Raw genomic sequence first — 17,746 nt, forward strand, 5'->3', positions numbered from 1 at the left:
TAAGCAAGAATCTTTATTTAGTTGCTTTAATCACATTTGCCCCTATTTTTAAATTTTTAAAAGTCCTTACTTATGTCTTACAATGATGTACTAAAGGTAAAAATATATTTGAAAATACTCTTTAAAAATATGGAGAGATAGATAGAACAAGATTAGCAAGATATTCTCTCTACACATATGTTTGAAATGTTTTGTCAGAAAAAGTTGAGACGGGCACCAGGGTGGTGCAGTCAGTTAAGAGGCTGACTCTGGGTTTCGTCTCAGGTCATGATTTCAGGGTTCTGGGATGGAGCCTCACATCAGCTCCATGCTCAGCACCTAGTCTGCTTCAGGATTCTCTCCCTCTCCTGCTCCCTCCTGCTTGCTCCTGCTCTCTTCCTCTCTAAAATAAATAAGCCTTTTAAAAAAATAATAAAAATAAAAGTTAAGAAAGTATGGGGGAAAAATGCCATCAGTAGTGATGATAAAGGAAGGCCATGAGGGAGAAAGACTAGAACCAGGGTTCATTGGTTTAAAAATATATATTATACTTACAAAATTAGCACACAGGAATATGCTGAAAAATTCTCTTAAGGGCATATTGTGTATGTGAGATGTAGGTCCTTTAATATTCCATCAAGAATTTAATGATGTATTTTATAACAAATGTGAACCAAGTGAGGAATTTTACTCTAACTAGTAACAAAATTGACCCTATTTTGAGAAAAATAAGATTCCCTTAAAATTTTTTTGCAGTTAGCCAATATAAAGTCATTGGAGCATAACTTTTTTTTTTTTTTTAAAAAGCAAGACTCTTTATTTAAAAATATACAATAATCTAAAAAAAATAAAAAATAAAAATAAATACAATAATCTTACAATAGTGAACAGTTTTTGTTTTTAAGATTTTATTTATTTATTCATGAGAGACACAGAGAGAGAGGCAGAGAATAGGCAGAGGGAGAAGCAGGCTTCCCACAGGAAGCCCAATGCAGGACTCGAGCCTAGGACCCGGGGATCAAAACCTGAGCCAAAAGCAGATGTTCAACCACTGAGCCACCCAGGTGTCCCTAGTGAAAAGTTTTTAAATGATTCCTCACCTTCATGGATTCTGAGATGTTCTGTATTCTCTCCCTCTCACCCCACCTTCCCCTGATCACCAAATTCAGAATCTTCATTTAATGGCAGAGGTGGGGAGATAGCAGACACACAGCAGAGAAGGAAGAGGTCTCAGGGCATCAAAGAATGAGACACAAAGGAAGAATACATGTGGGGGCTACCACTAATGTCCTCCACCTGAAACCTCACCATTTTTCTCCCTACAAGATACAGAGACAAAGCATCAAGGGAATCAGGCCCAGACAGATTTCTGGCAGAGTCTGCCTGTAGGTAGAACACACAGAACAAGGAAATAATTTACTAGATCCAAAGGAAGAAGATCAAGGAGAGGAAATAACGACACTCTCAAGTGGGGATTGCAGGCTTCAGGCTCAGGGAGCATGCAGCCACTCCATCAATCAGCTTCCTTAGGTGAGCAAGAGCTTTCCCTAAACATGAAGGGCTCAAGTGACTCATTTCTTGGGAATGCCATCAAAGCTTCACTGGGTAAGTCACTGCAAGGAGTCCTGGAGAGATGTGGCTACAGCTCCAGGCTTCTCAGGGGTCTGTGGAAACAGTAGAGAAATGGGGTCACATTGTTTAGGCAAAGCCTTCTGACAGAAGCAAGAATGTGAGATTAGAGAACGACTCCAGTGGTAAGAAACGATGGTACCGATGAACGGGAAAAAAATAAATGGAAATTAAGGTAAGAGCTGCCCAATGTGCTGATCTGGTGGGTAGAGTCTCCGTGGCAGGCAGGGGTCCTAAAAAAAAAACTCAGAAGGCTAGAAAAAGATGAAAAGAGAGAAAATGTTAGGGAATTAAAGGGATGTTAGGGAGAAGACAGGAAAAGCATGTAAGCATGGAAATGTAGGTTGAACCAGCCTACAGAGTATCAACACACATCTTTAAAGTATCAAACACTTGCCCCCCTAACATACTCATCCCCCCTAGTAGAATTATATTGAAGTACAATATCTAGGTGGACTCAGCTTACTTTCTCCCTAAGATGTGTCATTTTTGTGAGACAGTCGACTGATTGAGGTTTTCTTCTCATAAATGAACAATATTATTTGCCTATAGCCCAATTGTATTATCAAGGAGAATAAATACAGAAGCAATTTTGCTACAAGGCTGTTTTTATTACTTATTAAGGATTGGTTTCTTTCTTTTTTTAAAAGATTTTATTTATTTATTCATGAGACATACAGAGAGGCAGAGACACAGGCAGAGGGAGAAGCAGGCTCTATGCAGGGAGCCTGATGTGGGACTCCATCCCAGGACTCCAGGATCACACCCTAAGCCAAAGGCAGACGCTCAACTGCTGAGCCACCCAGGTGTCCCTAAGGATTGGTTTCTATTTCAAAATATGCCGCATGCCATCTGCTAATTCCTCCTTGCCCAGGCTCACCATGCTCTTTGAAGCTGGCTGCCCTAATGATAGAACCGGCTCTCTCTAGCCTAGTTGGACCATTGGATGTGAAAACACTGGGTGGTAAATGTTTAGACCTCGCCCACCTCTCTGCTCACCTTCTCCTCAGGTCCTGTCAGATGGGCAGAGGCAACCATGGAAACCACAGACGTGCCAGGTACAGTGAAGGCTGCTTGGATTCCATCCTTCCCTCTCAACTTTGCTCAACACCCTTACTCCATTCCAGTGTCTTCCTGATTTCTCATACTTTAGGCTTTGCCTCTCTCTCATTGGACTTTGCAGTATGATTTTATTCACCTAGTTTTGACTTTTAAATATTTGCTAGTAGCGTTTCAGGCTCTGGCTGCAGCAGAAGAGAAGAGGAGAAGCCAGCACAAATGACAAAATCTTGGCAGTCTTCAAGTGTGTCTATGCCCAACTTTGATGCATGTCAGGAACAACACTTACAGGTCAGTCTTTGTTGGAAGGCCCGACAAGATTTTACCTCCTAGGCCTTGTTTGCCTCTCTGTCCTTCTCCTGCTATTTCCCGAGGTCACTTGCCTTCATCTGACCCAGCACTAATGTCTAAAAGAGGGATTCTCAACTTCAACTGCACATGGGAGTCAACTGGGGGAAAAGGGGAAGGCTTTAACAAGTACTGATGACAAAGTCCTGGCCTCTGTGATTCCATTGCAATTGGTCAGGATGCTGCCTGGGCTCTGGGATCTCTTTGATCTCCTAATATTATCACACAACCAGTACTGAAAAATACTGCCCTCAAAACATATCCCAGAGTTCTAGTTGCCGGAGTAGGTCCTCCATTCATTTAAATTGGGGAGGAAAGCAGATTAGACATAGATAACTAAAGTATCATTTACTAATAAAGTAATAATGCTGAAAATGATAGTCGGCCTAAGTGTATCAACATGCATTGGAACAGTGTAGCATTACCTTAGCCCACTCAAATAAATTAATACACCATCTAGATTGAATGACCTATTTCGGCTGCAAAAAAAAAAACAATGCTCATGTTGCACTTGCACAGTATAGAGCATGGAAAGACTGAAACCAGAAATGTGTGGTATTCACAATAGAAGGTCAAAGCCAGATCCAATTCAACAGTGTTATAGGATGTATGAGGAGAAGGTGTCAGGTATTAAATAGGGAAGGAACCAGAGCTGTGAGCATGAAATGTGGGAAGAGTGACCAGGAACAGGAAAATGGAAAAAACAAGAGACAGTTACTAGATGATTCCAATTAATTCTAGTGGAAGGAATATTGTACAAAGCCTGATCCATGTCTGCCTGTTTGTGCTGTACAAGTATAATTCCACACCTGACTGCATCCAGGCCCTAATATAAAATGATTCACTTCATTTTCCTTTAAACATGTGGGCATCGGCTGAGCTATCCTGCAGTAACAAACAATGTCTCCACAAATAAAATCTCAGAGGATCAGTATGGCAAAATGTCTCAGCCATACTCTTGTCCAATGGGAGTAGGTAAGGAGAAGTGGTCTCTTTGTATAATAGTCATTCAGGATCCCAGACTAATGAAGCAGCCACCATCTCAAATGTTGCCCACCCTCATGTCAACAAAAGAAGGTCCTGGACAATCTTATACTGGCATTTAAATGTTCCCACCCAGAAGTAACCCACATTATTCCTATTTACAACTCATCAGCAATAATTAGTCATCTGGCCCCATTCAATCAGAAGAGATCAAAGAAGTGCAATTTAACCATGTGCTGAGAAGTGGGGAGGGCCAGAAATACGACACACAGCTCAAATGGTACTACACCTTTATTGAAAAGGAGTCAACTTCTTCCTCTTTTCCATGGACACATCTATGAACAAAGATACATCATGTTGTATAGCTGAGTTGTATTCACTAAAATGTCATCTTAATGAGGGCAAAAATTTTTGGTTTTATTTTTTATTGAAGTCCCTAGGGCTTAAAATAGTGCTTGTAATATAGGAGAGTTTAAGCAGATACTTTTGGGTAAATAAAATCCTTGTGAGAAGTAAGAATAGACAGAAGACAACAAATAGTAATGTTTATTTAACAGAATCACTATGACTAACTTGCTATTTATTATTTCAAAAATCGCCATGTAAGAAACTTCCAGAGTCAAGTGATTCACCGAAGATGGAATAATGGTATCACCATTTCCTCACATTGCTCCAGAAGGCTTACCCCATTTAAGATCAAATACAAATTCTGTCATGTACTATGCTCAATATCACATTTTTTTAAATTTTTATTTATTTATGATAGTCACACAGAGAGAGAGAGGCAGAGACACAGGCAGAGGGAGAAGCAGGCTCCATGCCGGGAGCCCGACGTGGGATTCGATCCCGGGTCTCCAGGATCACGCCCTGGGCCAAAGGCAGGCGCCAAACCGCTGCGCCACCCAGGGATCCCAATATCACATTTTTAACCACAAATAGCCGAGTCAGCCTTAAAATTTTAAAAAGGTGGGAGGAGAAGCAAAGAAAATGATCTTACCCTCTGAGAAATCAATTTCAAACCAAGTAAGATTTCATGCTTCTGCACCTGGATAGGAAATCTTAATAATTTATATGGAGGAGCACCTGGGTGGCTCAGTCGGTTAAGCATCTGCCTTCGGCTCAGGTCATGATCTCCGGGTCATGGGACTGAGCCCCACATCTTCAGGCTCCCTGCTCAGTGGGGAGTCTGCTGCTCCCTCTGCCCCAGCCCCCACTCATGATCTCGTGTACTCTTGCTGTCTGAAATAAATAGAATCTTCTAAAAAATAATTAATATTGATCTGTATTTTCCATAAATTAATCTATAAATTTAACACAATCCTAATTGGACTTTTTTCTCCATAAAATTATTTCCATTTTAATTTCATCAACTTCCTAACTTCCATAGGTCATCTAATTTTGCTAAACATGCAGATTGATTTCGAAAAATCCTCAAAACCCCTGAAACTGAGAACAAATTTGCTAACAAATGAAACCGTATGAGGATAACCACCTTGCCATCTTGGAAGAAGACTTGGAACTCTATTGTCTCCCATGCTGGGGCCACCTTCAGAGTGTAGCAATGGAGACTTCAAGTATGGGGACCTCCCCCCTTTACCAGCACCAGGACTCTCCCAACTACCCTATGGACATTGAGATTCAGTTAGAGGAAGCCACTTAGAGGGGTCAGGCTGAGTCTTCCCTCCTGATCCTGGGCTCAGGATCTGGGCTGCAGGGGACAGGATCTGCCACTGTGCAGTTTAACTCCAGCAGAGAGACCCAATGTTACTTATATGTTGACAAGTAACACTATGATAACTGGTATGAAAACAGAAGAAGCTACTATGACAGAGAAGCTCTAAGTCTCCTGCCCCACCCATTGACCTAGAATTCTAGAAGTTGGCCCTTACTGGCAAAAAGAAAATATGATCTCTCCAATGTAATGGCACAAAGTTCAAAGTCAACAGACTGGAAAATTAACCCTGGCCACTCAGCTCCCCAGGCCAAGAACTGAGTCTCCATGCTGTGTGCAGCCCCCCACAACAGCCGCCTTCCCAGAATATGATGGAGATTCCTGAACTTCTCCTGAAGCCAAGCCAGAATATTCTAAGTAGACCATTCATGAGTGAGGGCTGGTCAATCCCCAACAGAAGCTCCAAAAGGGACACCTGAGTCTCATGGATCCATTTGAGCTTTTCCACCTAGTGAAGGACCCTCCAAGGACTTAAGCTCTGTGCAGCATTTACCTGAAATGGGCTTGTAGGCACAGGGTTCCTGTTAACCCTGAAAAGATGAGGGACCCAGGTGAGCACACCTGGCCTACATATGCCTGACATCACCCTGGAGCTGGTCGGGGCACCTGATCTCCCCACATGAAACTGAGATAAGAGTCTTAGCTTCCAGCCTGTGGGATTCACCACTGATCCTCTGAATATTCAGACCTCCTGAGAAGTCCGCTTCCTCAGCTGACCTGTTTCAACTTTCCTTTCTGTGCCTTGTTGGTATACCTCCAACCCCTATCATTCCTCCTTTCATATTCCAAATTCTGATCTCCTCACCAGACTGACCCTGTGGACAATCTGGCTGGAACCTTTCTACCCTGCTTCGGGCATTTACAGGTTTATACAAATACTTGCTTTATAATCTGTAGATGGTCCTCAGTTTTTACAGCAAACATTGTGTGATAAACTAAACATCTTCCCCGTCAATAAATGTGACTCGATTGCATCATTCTTTAACAGCTGTTTCATTTCCAGAGAATGGATGATTCATTAATGCTTTTACTTCCAGCTTTCTCCTATTAAAGCTAATACCGCAGTACTTTCCCCACAGATCAGCACACTCTATAGAGAAGAAGGGCAAAGGAGCCAGGCTGCTTGGGGTGGGTCCTGCTTGTTCCGCTTACCCATTGTGTGACCCTGGACCGGGTACTTCACCCTCTGTGCCTCAGGCTTCTCATCTGTAAGATGAGCCTGTTGTGGAAATCTTGCAGGTAAGAAAGCAACCTAAAAGGCCTGTTGTCACTCAAAGTCGCCTTCTTGGAATGCAGTTATGCTGGGGACTGACCAGAAGTACCATGACATGAACGCTTCAAAATAACTATTTTATTTTAAATTCATTTTTGGGAAAAACAGGGCCACGTTCTTATTCTTATATTCCCAATTGACAAGGATCATTACACAGTTTTAAAAGTTAAAATGACATTCGAAATTGCTATTCTCTTTCTGTGACTTGAGATCCTTCTGATGGGTTGAGGAAATAACGCTTTCTTAATTTTTGAAAACCACATTTATTAGCTGCATGTACTATAGCAACAGTATGCATGTACTATCACAGCTTTCTATTCTGACACATCCTTTGTTTTTTTTCTGTGAGTGGAAAATCTCATTTTTTTTTTTTACTTTGTACATAGCTATTTGCCATTCTTTAAATAGATAGCTATTTATTATTCTTTAAATAGACTGCTATAAAATTGCATTGAGCAAAGTTTAACTCTTTCTAGAATAGAATACTGCTGAGCAAGCAGTCAGTCTCAGTGGTATGAAGGAGGTCACAGGTGTCAGAGCCCAAGTGGGGAAAGAAGGTGTCTATGCATACACTGGGCCCATACATGGAGGTCAGAGCCTCAGCACATTGCCAGAGCAGCCTCAAGGGTTAGGCGAGGGTAAAAGAGAAGACAAGTGGGTGCAGTGTCAGAGTTCAAGCCACATGAGGATCATGTCCTGTGGAAGAAGAGCAGCCCAGTGTGTGGTGTAGAAGCTCTAGCAGGAGAGGGAGGGCATGTATGTGGGAGATGTTCACACCAAGAGTTCACACCAGGCAGATGGGTGTGAACTACCCACTTCCAAGCTAAGTGAGGGATGAGTCCACCTGGCAGGGCAACCTGATAACACATCAGAATGGATCTTGATTATCCACCCAATCCTAGCGATACCACTCCTTTTGCTGATGACTGATTTTAGGTGGACAGGTGGGATCCCTGGGTGGCGCAGCGGTTTAGCGCCTGCCTTTGGCCCAGGGCGTGATCCTGGAGACCCGGGATCGAATCCCACGTCGGGCTCCCGGTGCATGGAGCCTGCTTCTCCCTCTGCCTATGTCTCTGCCTCTCTCTCTGTGTGACTATCATAAATTTAAAAAAAATTTAAAAAAATAAAATAAAATAGGTGGACAGGTGACTCCATTCTGGCCTAGGATACATGGGCGAGAAGCATTCAGGGAAATGTTGCCCCTCTCATGAGGTGAATATAAAGTAAACCATCTTCTTCCTCTCCATAGTGGCATATCAGAATGTAAAACCCAGAACTGCTACTACTATCTTGTGAGGGGAAAGGCTAACTGAAAACCTGAAAAGAAAGCCAACTTAGAGGAATGTAAGATTTAAATCTAGCAGAGATCTGGAGCTCTGGCCCTGACTTTATAGAACCTTGAACTGACCTCCCTTTGGACTTCTTGTTAATAAATGCAAGATATTTCCTTGCTATCTAAGCATGTAAAACTTCCCTGATATTATAATGAAAAACATCGTAACTGATGACATTCCCTTTATCCAAAATTAGCACCTGTCCCTGACAATAAGTCTGCTAGTGATTCTGTACAGGATGAATCAGAGGGACTTATACTCAAAGTTATTAGAAGCAACAATCAAGATCATTTATAGATAAACAGTATAGGATCCAGGGTATAGAAGCTGCCATAGGAAAAAGCTATAGCCAGACTTTGTGATTTTCCAATGGGTCTCTCCTAGGTAGTTAGATGAGAGCCTCATCGTCATTTCACCAGTTAAATAAATTTTCTTAAATTATCTTAATACAAAGTGTAAACTTGTTATGTTACCATAGTTATACAGTTTAGGTTTGATTCATATCAAAGTAATAAAATGAAATTAATAAAAAATAGCTTATTCAAATAAGAATAGTATATGGAGACAATGACATAAGAAAAAAATAGCTGTAGGGTAAGAAGAAGTTAAGTTCTGGAAGCTAGAATTTTTTAGCAAAGAAACTGTCAAGCTTATCAATCCAGTAACGTTCTTGGTAAATTTTCTTGTCAAGGGATTTCCGACAAGCAATTCCTGAACGTTTAGAGAAAACATAACCAAAAACTACCAAGAGATCATGTCAAAGAACAAAATAATTTTGATAGCAGCAATAATATTCAGCATGGGCCACACCAAGATAAACAATTATGGGAGTGCACATGTAATACTTTGAGTCACTAATTTGTAAATGACAAAGATCGGAAATAAGGGATTTTCTTCACCCAAAGAAATCCTAGTTACTAAAGCTATGATATAAAATATAACTAAAGTCAACAAAAGGAAATGGAAAAAGAATGTATAGAGACAGGATGCAAGACATTTTTCACCACCTAATATTACAATAGGTAGATGGATTAACTATACAATCTGACTTCGAAATATAGAAAAGATTATTTAAAATAATGTTATATAAAGGGTTTAGTTGACTTCTTTTGTTGAAAGGTATTCACACTTTAGTGACAGAATTTTTAAAGTTTAGGGTAAAAGTAGGAATGCGGTAAAATAGTTTTTAGACCACCTACATTTAGGATACATTAAATTACACAACACATTCCTTTTTGTCAATGCTCTTTCTATAACCTTCATTCCAGTTACTGATAGAAACTGCAAACGGGATTATGATAATTAATTTAAAAATGTAGCTGTACTTCAACATCTTGGCAGCTATCCAATTACTGTAGTATAGATTTTTAGAGAGAAAGAGAAAGATACAATGCTACCAAAAATAATTTCACATTTTCCTATTAGTTATTAGTGGAGGGCAGGGGCAGAGAGGTTACAAGTTCTAAGCAAATGTTACGGTAAAAATTAGGGTCAGTGTGGCCAGATCTAGATCCAAGAAATGACAATATATGTGAAAATGCCAGGATTTTATGAGGTACATCCTTAAGATTATTACTACATCAACTAACTCAACTAACTTGGTTGGACTCTTGATTTAAAGTACAGAAATCTAATGCAAACTACCTTAAACCAAAATGAAAGTATATTGACTTGCATAACCAAACTGCAGTGAACCAGAAGCAAGTGTGGAGCTAGCTAAAAGGAGGGACTAACAGGGACTGTTAAACTTAACCTTCTCTTGCTGTGTATGTTAGTTTTATGCTCTTCTACTATAAATCCACTTTCTATGTAGAAACATGGCTAATAGCTTCTAGGCTCATACACTAATAGCACAATGAAAAAATTCTAGGCAGGAACTCTGATTGTACTGGCTTCTGTAGCTGACCAATAGTTGTGGCCAGGTTATGAAGTCCAGTTATATTTAGGTTCCCACATTTAGACCAAAAACTAGCCAGGGAGGTAGGGTCATGTAATGCCTATTCTAATTCATTTGTACTTTAACCAAACTTCTCATTATAAGGATAAAGTATAAAAAAGAATACTCAATAATAATACACATAGGATAAGTTCTAATTGGTATTAAAGAAGGGGTAGAAACAGTCTGCAGAAAATCGTTGGGTTATAATAACAACCTAGAGAATGGGAGAAGATATTTGCAAGTTTTATAGCTGACAAGAGTCTAGCATTCAGAATATATAAAGAAAAAAAAATATATAAAGAATTCTTACCGCTGAAAAAGCAAAAGAAAAAAAGTCAAATGAAACAATTTAAAAATGGGCATAGGCAAAAATCTTGAATAAACATTTTTCTAATAAGGAAGTTACACAAATGGCCAACAAGCACCTGAAAAGACACATCTTTAGTCATTAGGAAAATGCAAACCACAAATGTTGGCAAGCAACAGAGAACTTCAAACCACATACACTGCTGCTGGAAGTAAAATGGTGCAGCCACTGTAGAGAGGCTTTTTGATAGCTCCTCAAGAAATTGAACAGAATTTCTATACAACCCAGTAAATCCATTCTTAGGCATACACCTAAAAGAATTGAAAACAAGAGCTCAAACAAAGATTTACAATTAAATCTACATAGCAGCACTAGTCACAATAGCCAAAAGATAGAAACAACCCAAGGGTCCATCAATAGGTGAATGAATAAATGAACTGTGGTATATCAATACAAAGGAATATTATTTATCCTTAAAAAGAAGGAATTGCTGATACATGTTAAAACATGTATGAACTTCCAAAACATCCTTCTGAGTGAAAGAAGCTAGACTTATATTATTCCATTTATATTAAATATCCAGTTCAAGTAAATCCTTAAAGATAGTGAGCAAATTAGTGATTACTGAAGACAACATGTAATATTAACTTTAGATCTTCCACCACATAGCTTCACCACCAGGAACAGACCCCTTCTTTTTCCCTTTAGTTCTAACTTGAAAAATCTAGGAGTAATTATTCTGCTTAGCCAATCTTGGTTTATTTGCCCCACCTTTGATGCCAAGAGCTTTGAGAGCTATAATTATCAGCCTCCCTTGGGCCATACAATCAGGGACAAAGCAGTGCCCCCAAAGAAGGACATCTCTTTTTAAAAGAAGAAGGTGATCAAAAGGCAATAATATAATTCCTAATCACAATTATGTCCCTTCCTTTCATACTCAGTTCCCTTTCTCTCTTACCTGTTTCTTTACATTTGTTTTCTTCTTTTTTTTCTTGTCTTCACCCACCATCTCCTCTTTTCTCTCCACCCCCTTCCTTTCTGTTTTTCTTCTCTTTTGCTTTCTCTCTTCCTTCTCCTTTGTTCTAGTCTTTCTCTCCCTTTCCCTTATTCCCCCTCCTGTTTTTAATAGTCCATGCTTGCAAAACCCACTCACAACCATCACCTCTACAAAAAGTAGGACTTGAGCTTGATTTCTGCTTCTTACAGCACAATCCAGATGACTAGGTAAAAGGTAAAGAATTGGGCAAAGCCTAAATGAGCTGTTTGTCTATCTTTTCTACCCAAATTTAAGGAAAACTGCCAAACTTCTTGGAAACTGTACCCCAAATGTGGAACCACATTTTCTTTCTTTGTTATGACCTAAAATGAATTCATGAAACAAACAAAAAATTTTCTAAGACTTTAGAAGCATTAAATTTGCAATGCAAAAAGTCTCTCCATGTCTTTGTAGTTCTGAAAAAGATTTCTTCTGAACTACTTTCCAAAATGCAGTGTCTATAATTAAAATGATTATTGAATCTTTGTCTCCTATTTGCTTTGTGTGAAAAGTTGGTAATGAAAGCATCATTAATAAAAACCTTACAACTGAATAAAGGCAATAAGCAGCACACAGTTATTACAGTCAATAAGACACTCTGGAATTCTGTACAAGGGTAATTGAAACACTTTAGGCTCTAAGCAAATAATAGTAACATCTTTAATGATCCATTTGAATGCCAGCCAATATCAAGCAGAACCAAAAATTATTAAAGTGTGTTTAGAGCTATGGGTGCTAATACTATTTGCTTCGTAACTCCCTTTCTTTGGAGTGTCTTATTCACATTCTCCATTACTTGGCAGAGTATGTGATTTATGGTAGGGATTCAGTCCATTTCAATGCCTAACTGAATGAATGAACACATAAATGAAGGACTTCGGGTCATCTAAAATAGCTTCTGCATGCAGAAAGAAGAGCTCTTTAAGTGGCTTGATGGTCCAAGTCTGGCCACACATGGTAACTTGCTGGAGCTAGTTTGAGAGTCTCTCTGTCACAGTAGTATGTGTAAATAAGAACAACAAATAATCTGTCCCTGAGAATTTTGGATGCCACTGCTACCAGTGATCTTATTATGCAAAACTAATTCAGGCCATAAAGGAAAATGACTTATCTCAGTCTTCATTCTGAACTATACTTTAAAAGTTATGGAAGTATGGAGAAGAAAATCAGTTTCAGATGGTTAAGAGTCTCAGAGAAACCTGTTATGCGGAGAGTTGAAACTGAGCCCCAAAATAACACCCCAAATTTGACAAAATAATAGTACTTTATATTGTCCCATTGTCTTTTAAAGTATAGATCACATTTGAAAAAATTTTCATAAAGAGATGAAAAAGATATTTATTGATTTGCTAATAGTATTTATTCAGGCAATGATTTTTAAGTCAACGTAACTTAGATTAAGTTGTAGTTTAATAAAAAATACTTTTAAAATTATCCTTCAACTAAATTACCAACTATTATGATAAAAGAATTGGATTTATTTTTACATCTAAACATGTGGTTGCATGTAGCTAACATTCCAAAATTAAATTTGGCTTTCCAGATTTAAATATTAATCTGGAAATTGTCAGGATGAGAAATTTTGTCAAATTTTTACTACATATGGTAAGAGGGACAAGAATTCTTTTGAGAAGAACCAAGTAGACTACAGAAATAGAGCTTTTCAGCTCTCCTTGAACTTACAACTTAAATTCATATGTACATATTTCATATGCATGTAGTACAATAATACACATATAAATGTATAATTAGTTATATATCGCTACAGAACAAATTATTTCAAAATGTATAAGCTTAAAACAACAAACATTTATTATCTCCATTTTGCATGTCAGGAATCTGAGTGTGGCTCAACTGGGTACCTCTGGGTCAGAGTCTCCCACAAGGCTACAAGTCAGACCACAGGTATAGTTATCTGAAGACTTCAGTGGGGGATCCACTCCCAAGCTGACTCCAGTGGCTATTGGCAGGCTTCAGGTCCTCTCTGGCTTTTGGCCAGAGACAACAATACCTTGTCATGTGGGCCTTTCTCTAGGTCTGCTCACAACATGATAACAAGTTTACCTGAGACCAGGCCAGAGAACAAGTGAAAAGGTGCCCAAGACAGAAACCACAGTCCTTTTGTAATCTAATCTCAGATGTGATATCCCATCCTCCTGCCATATTCTATTTATCAGAAGCCCATGAATCTGTCCCACATGCAAGGGAAGGGAGTTACAGAAGGATGTGAAAACCAGGATGTAGGGATCACTGGGAGTATTGCAGAGGTTGTCTGTTGTGTGTGTGTGTGTGCTCGTGCACACACGTGCATAAGTGTCGGAATGTGTATGTATATACATATGCATCTGTGCATGCACCCACACGTTCATGTATGTGTGCATATACACACATATCCCCACACATTAGTATAAAAAGAGAATTTATGCTTCAAATGCCCAATTGTTATAGCATATGTGTGACAAAATACAGCATTCCTGCTAGTATTAACAAGACTTCTCTGCCAATTTAGGGTAAATTTTTCCCTATCAATAACTCATGAAGTCTAAATTGAACAAAGTGATGAAAAGGTTAGTAATTTTAATGATATGACAAAATGAAATCCTATAATGGAAATTAATTTTAAAGAATTGAATGGCATTTCCACCCAATTACTATTTCTCATTTCAGGCAAGAGGTTTTCTGTCCTAGGCTCCATGATTTAAAAACCTCTGCTCAGATGTTCCTCTGGACTCAACACCCCCTAATCCACCCCAAGGGACAAGAGGATGAGCCCACCTGGAGTTCTTGCCCAATCATCTTTTTCATGCTCTATACCTAGAACCCTGATGGGCATGTGCTCCTCAAGGTACATGGAATAGTCAAAGGGCAACTATGTGAGGGCATGGATAGAGGTTAGACATGGGACCCATTGATCTCAGAGAAAATGTAAAATCACACCAAAACCAGCAAAGGTTTAGAATTGAAAATTTTATTATTTGGTGAAGCCGCAGTTCTATCTACAGGTTTCTAACTTTTCCAGACAGTGTAGAAATGTTTCTAAATTAGAACCACTTTCTGTTCCATCCAGGTAGCTATTTGGAGGATTGTGTGTGAATTATGAGAGGAAATAAAGTAGATAAGGAAGAACCAGAAATGACTATTTTCCCATGAGAATTCAAGAAATAATATATACGGGCAATGTTCTTCCAGAGCCACGATGACAAAATGTGTCGCAGGGTTGAGAAGAGATTGATGCTTCCCTATTAGCTCAGAACCCACCATCACTGATAATTTAAACAACCGTAACCCTTAAAACATCAGATGATGGCATCCTAGGCATGGATTCTAGAGATCAGTGAGAGTAATTTAGGGACAGAGAAATAAAGTTTATCTCAGCAGTCTGAAGGGGTGGCAGGCATTAGCCAGGCAGAGGAGCACAAGGGAAAACAGTTGCATAAGATGCTACAAGATGACTTGAGTCATTGGATGACTTCAAGTAATGACTGGGAACCTCCATAGATCTAGCTTGTAGGGCTTCAGTCATTTTCATCTGCATGTTCAAAGTTAAGCAACTGACATGAAATGACAATTCACAGAAAAAAAACTACAAAGGGCCAATAAGTATTTGAAAGACACTCAACTTCACTCAATAAGTATAAATTAAAACATCAAGATAAAATTTTTCTCCAATTAGATTGGCAAGATTGAACAAAATATCCTATGGAGAAAGAGACACCCATACATGACTCATTAATACCATCAAGGAATTTCACCTGATGGAATACTCAGGAGCACAAAAACACTATTACAACATTGATTATCATAGCAAAGAGAAAAGAAAGCTGGACAACATAAATGTCATCAATAGGGTAATGAATAAATAAACCATAAGAAATGTTACAAGGGAACATAACGCAACAATTCAACTCAGTAGTTTGAGTTTATAAGATGGAAGTTCACGGGGTGGTAAGGAGACATATGAAAGCTGAAGAACAAATGATATGGACCCATTCCATTTAAAAAACAAACCAAAAAAAACCCCCAAAACCTACACAGGCAGAATTTAGTTAGCAAGCCACAGTCTCATAGGTGCTAGCAGAAGATACAAGACTTCTGGGTCAGAGATTAAGGGCAGTTTATTACTCACAGTAACAGCACAACCTGAGTATCAGTATTTGCACCAATGCCTCCAGCCACAATTTCCAAAGGTCAATGAGAAGCAGGCCAAGTGATGTGGTCACATACAGTGGGTTGTGTTAGAGGACAGGAACACTGAGTTTAGAAAACCCAAATATTTTATACTGGGCAGTAAAAGCCTTCCTGATCTCAACCTTTTAAAAGAGAAGGAGTGCTTGCTTCGGCAGCACATATACTATTATAAGGGAAGGAGACATTACTTTTATAATGCTGCTTAGTGAAGAAAAAAAAAACAAAAAAAATCAAAAAACACTCACTCTTTGCTCAGGAGGTAAACACTATATCTTCCAAGGGTGTTCATTACAAAAATTTTAAATATGGTCCTGAACAAAGGCAGTCAGTGTCTCTTCCTATAAAACTTGCAGTAACATGAAAAGCTCATGGAGAATTCCATGAATTCTCAATGTTCCATTTCATTCTCATTTTGTGTAAACGAACAAACAAAAAATTGTACTTGTCAACTAAAATAATATTTTACCTAAACTTATAACAATGAGAATGTTGATACTGTACTTAAGAAATACCATAAAAGATATATTTTTATACATAAGAATATGTTTTGATTGTGGTTGATGTGTTGCTCATTTTATGCACATTCTACAGAGTAGAAAATGGCTGATAATGATTATTTCATGTAATAAATATTTTTCATTTGCTTGGAAAGAATAGCATCCAGACTGATTACTAGAATTACTCAAGGCAAAATTAGAGAGATTTTTTTTATTATTTAGCTTTAATAATAACCATCACATACACAAATTTTTTTCTCACACATTTTCCACTGGAAAATTCTTCTTTAAGAAAACAGTTGCATGTCAACATCTCAACATGAACCTTTTACTCTCTGAATAATACATACTACTTGTCTAGAGGAGTATAATTAAACAATAGATTTTTGAGCTGAACTTTCAACTTCTTCATTTTATATTGAAGAAACTGAATCCCACAGACATTAAGTGACTTGAAAATGGCCAGCAACTGGTTAATGTCAGAGCTGAGACCAAACCCCACATGCCCTGACTTGGAGCACAGCCTCTTTCTTCTTATCCAAAGCCACATACATGATATGATAGAGCTTTCAAATTGGGGTATGCATACCCCTGCAGGCAATGGCAGTATGCCAGGGAGGTAAAGCCACAGGATAAACACAGGGTGTCTTGCTTCAATGTAAATATTACTCAAAGATTTGAGGGGAATTAGGGGAGCCACTTTATTTTTATTTTAAAACAAGATTGATTGTAAAGCAGAATGTGCATTTTACATGGATTTTTTAAATCCTTGAAGCTGAATTCCTGAGGCTATAATCCCATCTCATAGAGGTAAAAAATCTCTCTGCTCACTCTGGTAGGGATACCTCTTTTGTAAAAATTTAATGCCACCAATGTGAGGATTTCTAGGAAGTTCCTTTTACCAAAAAAGTACTTCACTAACTTCCATCTTTGACCTTCTATAATTAAACTTGCATTATTTTAGTCCTCAGGATCAGTTAAATTGTGAATTTTTCTCAAGGAGAGAACACATTAAGACCTCATAATAAATGAGTTTCTGAGTTCCTTTACGAAGAATAGAGCTGTTTTTTAAAATTCTTTTTTCTCTTCTTAATATTGAGTAAAATGAAAGAATAAAGGATACTACTTTTAAATGTGATTTTAGTAGAAATTAACTGGTTAGTAGTTTACTTATGTAAGATGCTCTGTAAAAGTATTTTGCATATGATTCTAAAACTCACATTTGTGTCATGTACGGAGTTGAACAAATAGTATGCATTTCCATTTTTTCATGTATTATATACATGAATGATATCTGAAATTCTGTAATCCATATTAATAGCAAAAATGAGAGGCAAGAGGCCAGTAAATTATTGTATACATTTTCTCAGTGGATCATTCCACTCAACTGATTTTTATTTCTGGGATATAAAACCACTTTGACAGTCGTTCTCAGATGATC

The 17,746-nt window shown here is 38.4% G+C and overlaps 1 protein-coding gene across 13 annotated transcripts in view; it reads right to left on the minus strand.

The window, feature by feature from the left end:
• SOSTDC1 (sclerostin domain containing 1) overlaps positions 1–17,746 on the minus strand; it is a 56,326-nt gene that overhangs the window by 37,153 nt on the left and 1,427 nt on the right. The gene's annotated exons all lie outside the window — the stretch shown is intronic.

This window comes from Canis lupus, chromosome 14, assembly GCF_003254725.2.
Source record: "Canis lupus dingo isolate Sandy chromosome 14, ASM325472v2, whole genome shotgun sequence".
NCBI lineage: Eukaryota > Metazoa > Chordata > Mammalia > Carnivora > Canidae > Canis > Canis lupus.